Source organism: Glycine soja, chromosome 11, assembly GCF_004193775.1.
Source record: "Glycine soja cultivar W05 chromosome 11, ASM419377v2, whole genome shotgun sequence".
Taxonomy (NCBI): domain Eukaryota; kingdom Viridiplantae; phylum Streptophyta; class Magnoliopsida; order Fabales; family Fabaceae; genus Glycine; species Glycine soja.
The window spans coordinates 23,837,876-23,845,589 of NC_041012.1; the positions used below are offsets into that span (position 1 = coordinate 23,837,876).

At 30.1% G+C, this 7,714-nt stretch overlaps 1 long non-coding RNA gene across 3 annotated transcripts; it reads left to right on the top strand.

Moving 5' to 3' along the window:
• Positions 1–709: 709 nt before the first annotated feature.
• Positions 710–6,914, top strand: LOC114374811. 3 transcript variants are annotated; one of them, XR_003658633.1, is made up of 7 exons: positions 737–1,165; positions 1,452–1,526; positions 1,831–1,859; positions 1,945–2,137; positions 3,463–3,541; positions 4,227–4,328; positions 6,689–6,914. It is a non-coding gene; the product is annotated as an uncharacterized LOC114374811 (long non-coding RNA). The 3 variants fall into 3 exon arrangements; XR_003658634.1 differs by lacking the exon at positions 6,689–6,914 and having other exon boundaries at positions 710–1,165; positions 2,938–3,541; positions 4,227–4,461; XR_003658632.1 differs by lacking the exon at positions 6,689–6,914 and having other exon boundaries at positions 740–1,165; positions 4,227–4,461.
• The last annotated feature ends 800 nt before the right edge of the window (positions 6,915–7,714 follow it).

Here is a 7,714-nt window from a genome sequence, read left to right on the forward strand (position 1 = left end):
AGAAAATCACGTGTTTCTAAGACGGTCATTTTACGACCGTCGTAGAAATTCGCCCTCTACAACGACACTCGTTTCAAAGACGGGCGTCCACCGTCTTTGAAATACGTTTTCCACCGATGTAAAATGGGATTTTTCTAGTAGTGATTAGATAATGACGCTAGGAGGTGTGCTCTTTGTTGAGGGCCAGGGCAGTCGATATCCAACCTATTGAGCTATATAGGTTGCTCTCGGCTTATTGGCAACCAAAGTGTATACAATTTCTAGGTTTTGAGAGTAATAGTACGAAGAGGCTTAAATGCATGAGTATAACTCATAAGAAATGCAAAGCAAGTAGAAGAGATGTCACATAGAGACCTAAGAGGAAGATCATACCACCCAAACATTTACAAGATTTTGTTTAACACTTAGTGGAAATGATGCTTAGTGGGGTAGGAAATATGCTGTTTGCCACTAGTCCGTTTTGGTATTTTATTTTTTGTTAGACAATGTTCATGTATTGACAATTCTGTTATTTTTTTGTTAGTGCAAAATTAGCACATTAGCTATTATAAATTAGAATCTTAATGTAATGAAGAAGGTAGACTAAATAATATCACCTTTCACCACTAAAAAAACTCCGATTCAATAAGTTCATCGTCGGTTTTCCAAAAATCATCATTATTTTTAAAATGGTAACATTTTTGTAAATATAATAAATATTTTAAAGAAGATTTTTGCGAAAATCGCCTTCTTATACTCGAAACCATAAAACAAGATATTTTTAGTTGATATTAGTTGATATCAAGTATTCAAAGACGTTGTTTTGAAAGACCGCATTTGAATGAAGATCACTTTTTATTTTTACCTCTTCTGGTCTGGTTTTAGTCGTGTGAAAATGTTGTGGCTGATGAGATTCTAGGGCTTCTTCTTTGTCGCAATGCTCGCCATTCTCCTCTACCCCTCCCTCCATCCTTCCACCCCATCGTGTTGCTTCAACATGGGTGTGATGGTCATAGATCTGGTGCGGTGGCAGAAAATCAGGTACGGCATGAGGATGGAGATTCAGAAGAACGATTGAATCTACGAATTGGGTTCTTTGTCGAGACCTGATAGCGACATGCCCTGGACAAGATTGGACTCCAAGAAGCCTTTGTCCTCTTGATGCACTTTGGGCTCCTTATGATTTGTACGAACACACTCCCTGATTAGGCTTTGGGTGCTCCCTGCTCCCTTCCCTATTTTTGTCACTTCTGCTCATTTAATTTCATTCTCATTCCGCTCAATTTTTATTTTTTTCTTATTATTTTGTTCCTTCTCTTCTCTTTACTATGAACAAACATATCAGATATTTTACTTCACCCATTTTTTTTATTAGACTTCGTTACTGTATCTTCTATTGTGTGCTTCTTGCTCTAGAAATAAATAAGATAATAAAATAAAGGAATGGGTCGATCTTCTATTGGGTTTTGCAGATTGATGAACACGTGCAAAGAGATATTATAAATCATAGGTCCTTGAAGCTTCCCAATATCATTAGATGTAAAGAGGTAAGGAATTGGAGACATTTTTGCTTTCAATGAGTGTAGTCTTAAAGTATAATTATTTGCCTTCTCTGAAGAAAATAATTCCCTTCCTTTAGCTACTTCTTACCAACTTTGTGAAAATATATATGCATCCAAGGACATATACATCTAAAGCAGAATCACTACCTGATGGAATGGTTTGTGCCGTTTTAATTACAAAAATGTTGATATCTATTTCTTTGCCCTTTAATCCTTGTTGGTAGTTAGTAACATTTTGATTTTCTTAACTAAAGAGTTATCTAATTTTGACATGTAATGATTGGACCAGCTACATACTTGAGAGTTGTGGTTGCTGAGGTAATCTTAAGTTGAAAGCTCTATACTTTGTTGCAGTCGTACTTTTTTTTAGCTTTGAAGCAATCTGACTATAACTAAATATCAGGTTCTTCAATCACCTTGCTAGCTACTGCATCTACTGTTAGGGCAAGTGAAGCATTCAATTGAATAACAGAGTTGGCTGGATCCATTTTTCTTTTGCTAATAGAGTACCTTGAAGCATAGCAAGGATTGATTCATGATGGGCAAGTGGGGGATTTTGTGGTTAACTATACCGTCTGACTATTCACCTGTTAAATGTATGTATGTTTTATTTGCTTTTGGTTTATACTTGTTCATTTTTTGTTACACGAGTATTTGTATTTTCTTGTCTGGACAGAGTTCATACTAGTTTCTGTTCACGTTTATTTCTGCCATTGATGTCATACTGATATAACTATAAGTTGCATATTTATAGTAAATAGTGTCATTTTTCATATTATTCTGTTGTAGTTTCTTATCATGTATGAAGTGGCATATTTTCACCATCTAATAACATATTGTGGGAAACTGATTTTAGTCAATCACTGTTGAATTAGGCCTAGTCATTGTAAACTACTCATCCAATAAAAGTTATTTATTGGTGTAAGAAGTATTTTAATTTAATTTGTTTGTCTAGCTGGATCCCCATACCTAAATCTTATTTTTAATTATCTTATCACCTGGAGATATTTCTGGCATCCTGTATTATACAGAAACTGGTGTGCTTGATAATAATATAAGTTCAAGGGAGGATGAGAATATGAGATAAGGTGATGTGGAAACTGGAAAGTTGTTCTGGAAAGGATGCATTCTTAATAATGGACATAAGGTTGAAATTTAGAAGATCTTAACATTTTAACATTTTGTCTTCTTAAACTTTCTTTTGTAGTCTTGTTGAGTTTGATTTGACTGTGAAAAGAATAAGAAAATTTTTAGTGTTCCTCTTTGAAATTACTCTGTACTTCTCCCTATTGTTTTTATTTTTTATTTTACTTGTATATGGTTTCTACTTTGTATTTCAAATCTTGTTCCATTAGTTTAAATACATGTCTATTAATTTTTAATGTTTCCTTGACAGCTAAATGCTTGAAGAGGGTGAAGCTTGCACTAACTTGTATAGCAAGTATTCTTGTGATTATGTGCTGAAGAGACTAATGCTCTCTTTATTTCTCTCTCACACATACTATTTGTGCTTCCTATTTTCACTTCTGTTGTTTGAATGATACTTCCTATATTCAAATAATCAATTAAAATACAATATTTGTGTAGTATGATATTGATCTGTATTATTTTTAAGAATAACAGTAACGGCTCGTGATCATAATACTAGAGTAGAGAAAGTAATGGCACATTCCTTTTCATTTTCATAATGTGAAACTGAATTTAAGATATATTATGTAATCAATAATCATAATATATTTTAAGTAAAAAACCTACATCTAGAAAACTAAGTGAATAAGACTCTGTTTATTTTCTTCTATGCTAAGGCCTAAGGCCAATATTTGCTATTTGGTATTTGCTCATTTCATTTAGTTTTTTTCAAGGCCATACAGACATACTGCTTTGTTTTGTTGAGAAATCTTCTCTATCTCTATGTTATCAGATGAAGAAAAGAAAAACCAACTTGACTGGAAATTAAGACGACAGAACCAGGCAAATACAAAAAGAGTAATGTGCACTTCGTGAGTTCTACTTATACCCATTATTTTTTTTAAAATAACAGGATTTTTAATGTTGTTTTAAACTCTTAATTATTTGTAAAATGAAATTTCTGCTATATATGATTTAATGTTAGGAAACTAACTAAGTTCTATTGATTTCATCAATCGTTCATTTCTCAAACTAAGTAGGCTTAGGCTTTTCATTATAGAAACAGTTTTTTTTTTTAGAAAAAATGTGTTGAGAAAATTTTTTGTGTTGGGAAGGTTAAAGGATAAGATTCTCGATCGCATTATTAATTGAACTTATAAAATATAAGAGTGAATTGCCTGTTATAAAATTGGTGGCTTTTACAGCCACTCCCACTTCGTTGACCTCAGGTTGTCCTAATATGATTCCACTAACATGTCCAAGTTAAACTATTAATTATGTATACCTGGTCACAGCTTTTGATGTTCCCATCACCACGTACGTACTTAAGGATATAGGATACTCAGAAAACGTAGAATTTTGATTGATTTAGTATGGATAACTTAACCCTTGGTATTTCTTCTCATATTTCAATAATTTGTAATAAAAATAAAGTTTCAACCACCTTTTTTTCTATTGGCTTTTTGTCTTATTTTCTGTACATTGATTTTATTATTATTATTATTATTATTATTATACATGAATTAACATCTTACTTTTTTATTTGCATGAATTCAGTGAAGTTCGGGTTGAGGGATTGGAGACCCTGGGTTATCTTGATAACTAGCAGAGCAAGGAGCACTTTACCGAGGAGGGGATGCTCTAAAGTTTGAATCAGAAGTAAGATTAATTTTTCCCTTCTATTTTGTTATAGGAAGCAAGATGTTGATATTATTAAATGCATAATGTGGATTTATATCACTAAATTGAATTATTTGAAATAAGTTAAATATATTTCTTTAATTTTAATCTATGTGAACACTTCAGATGAAACTTAAAAAATTAATTTTCTTTATGGACAAAAAAAAGTTATAGACTCAGCATTGTTACATAGAACATTTGAACAATTTATAGTTCCTAAAGACGTTATTCATTTATTCATTATTTATAAATATAAATTATTATGCTAGTATCAAATTCATGGCAAAAGTGAGCTTCCATACGTATTTGAACAATGCTTTTCATTTGACAACTTTTTTGTTTTCACACAATTTTTTTTAAATAAAACATTTTAAGACGGTTATTTAAAAAATCGTCTTGAAAAATATACATTCTAAGACGGTTATTAACTAAAAATTGTTTTAAAATAATATTCTTCTAAGACAATTTTTATCTAACAATCATCTTAAAATGATATTTTTTTTAAGACGGTTTAGTCATTAGACTCAGCTCTACCATAGTTCATGCTAATATTCTTCACATGACACAATCAATTATTACTAAACTTTTTATTTTCTTTTTACAAATTGTATGATTTAAATGTTATATAAACATTGGTTAAAAATCATAAATGTGACCAAAATTATCTAATAATTTCTCGATATAATCAATCTTCTAAATCATCCACGCTAACATATATTGAAAAAAAGGAAATAAAAGTTATACGGAACTTTATTTGGATTACAATCCTTCCTTCGATATTTCCTTGATTGCTTAATGTTACACAAGCATGAGGCTAGAGTGTCACTAGATGACCTCTTGCAATTGCAAAGGCTTGAAAGATAAGAGTTTGACCCAAGTGATTCTAACTTTGTTGTTTCCATTAGAAGTTCCTTTTTTTAATTTTGTTGGGGAGAGAGAAATGTACAACATTTGAAAAGAAGAAGAAGGAATCTAATACTTATAAAATTGATAAATAGGTATACAAAAAGATTATGAGTTAGAGATATGGATTCAGCATTTATGAACTAAGAAAGATTGACTGAGATCTATATTAGTGAAATGGTAACATTCAATGCAGTTGACAAAAAACCAGCTAGTATCAAAATCAATATATATCTAGAACGCATCTAACATGCAAAAAGACCATTTTTTTCCTACCTAGAGATCTTATAATAGTTCTTACCTTCTCTGCTAAAGCAAAAGAGAACTTCAATGGTCATTTAAGACAACACTCTTGAGTTAAGAGGAAATGAAAGACATACAAAAAGAAACCCTAGATTTATGAACTCTCCCTTTTCAAAATTATTTTAAAAATATTTATAAATTAAATTATTTAAGTAATGACTAATAATATTATTTAATAACACTACTTGTAATTCAAAGAATAAAATTTGTCCTCCAATGATAAGTTTTAAAATGTTGTGTATAACCCATGACAATAAAACCTTTAGCGACATGAGCTATACACAATATTTAATAAATATCATAAAAATATATTAATAATATTTATTCATATTTGACAATATTTTTTAAATATTGCAAAAAACTTTTAACAATATTTTTACTAAGTATTAGCCAAAAAACTGTTACTAAAGATCACATTTGTTGTAATGTATCTCATCAATAAAAAATGTTTTTCTTAAATAAGCTAAAATAAATTGGCACATTATAGGAAATGAAGAATTAATGAATATAATTATGGTCGTTTAAAAAATGAAAAAATTGTGATGTTTAATTATTATTTTTTTATCTGTAAAAAATCTTTTTTATTTGGAGAAAAAAATCTTACAAGAGGGAATCTATTTAATAAATGAGATAGAAATATTTATTATTTTGATTAAAAGTGAATCTATTAATCTAACTAAGGAAAAAACAATAATTGATTTGAAATTTTTTTAGTAATAGGTATTAAATTAGGTAAAGTTAAATCATTAATTGCTATTATTGTGTTACACGGTTAAAAAAACCATTTATCAATTCATGATATGCTTAACTCTTAATAAGAATATTTAATTAAGAAATTTATTTGTCATCATAATTGGTACAATAAATATTTATTTTAATGTATACTAATATATAATATATACAACACATTATGAGCCAGGTGTATGAGTGTTGTAAATTTCTTAGTAAGGTATTCAATTCTTGTGGATAAAGAATACACAACACATTGAGAATGACAATGAGACAAGTCAAAAGTGAGTCTCGATCTATTAGTTTTGCCTTTTACAAAAAAAAAAACGGACTTTATTGTTTAAGAGATCACCTTTTAGAAGAAGTGAGATGAACACTTTAAGCCAACTCCATGGTCATGGCAGGTGCATTGGGGTTAGGAGTGACAAAATGGGTTTATCTACTCTGCTCGCCATTAAGGGTGGAAATGGGCTAGAGGCTCGTTGGAGGCTTGTGGTCTGGTCGGCAAAAGGCTTAACCTGTTTATTATAAAGACTAAAGTTAGGTTTTTTAAAAGTCTTTTTAACTAAAAAGAATAGATTTTATGCTTTAAAAAAAGCTTATTAGGTCTCACATTATATAATAAATTAATAATATTATATATTTATATTCATATATATATATATATATATATATATATATATATATATAATTTTTCACCAATACTTTGTTTTATATTAATAGGTGTTGGTGCAGTGCTACTTGTAATTATGTTTTATGCATAAATCCTTTGCACATTTTGTGCTTGGATTTGAATATTAATAATTATACATTCATTAAAAAAAAGTAAATTTGAATTATTTAATTTTGGAGAGGACCACATGTTCATTTTTAATATTGTGACTTATTGCTAGTTGAATTTTTCTTTTTTTTTTCTTTAATATTATTAGTCTTTGGAAAACATCAAATAACATAGGAAATGAATAAGACCATTCGGCCTATTTAAGCTCATTGACCTATTGGCCTATTTAAGCTCATTGACCTATTGGCCTATTTAAGCTCATTGACCTGTTTAGGCTCATTGGCCCAGTTAGGCCGACTGGCCTGTCACTTATATAGAATAGGCCATGCAAACAGGCTTTCAGGCCAGATTAGGTCACACTTTTAAACAGGTTTGTCTAAGGCTTAAAAAATGGTCTGTCATAGGTAAATAAGTTAGGCTCAGACTTAATAATTATGATGTAGGTCATGCCTATGTCCGCCAAAGCTTGGCCTATTTGCACTCCTACCCACAAAAAATGAGTTAACTTGTCTCGCCCCGCATTTTACATATGGGTTCAAAGTGATGACTAGTCCTATTTTTTGTCAGGTTGGCGGGTTACTCGTTTGCCCGCCAAAACTAAAATATTAAAATAATAATAGTAGTAATAATAATAAATATATTTTAATTT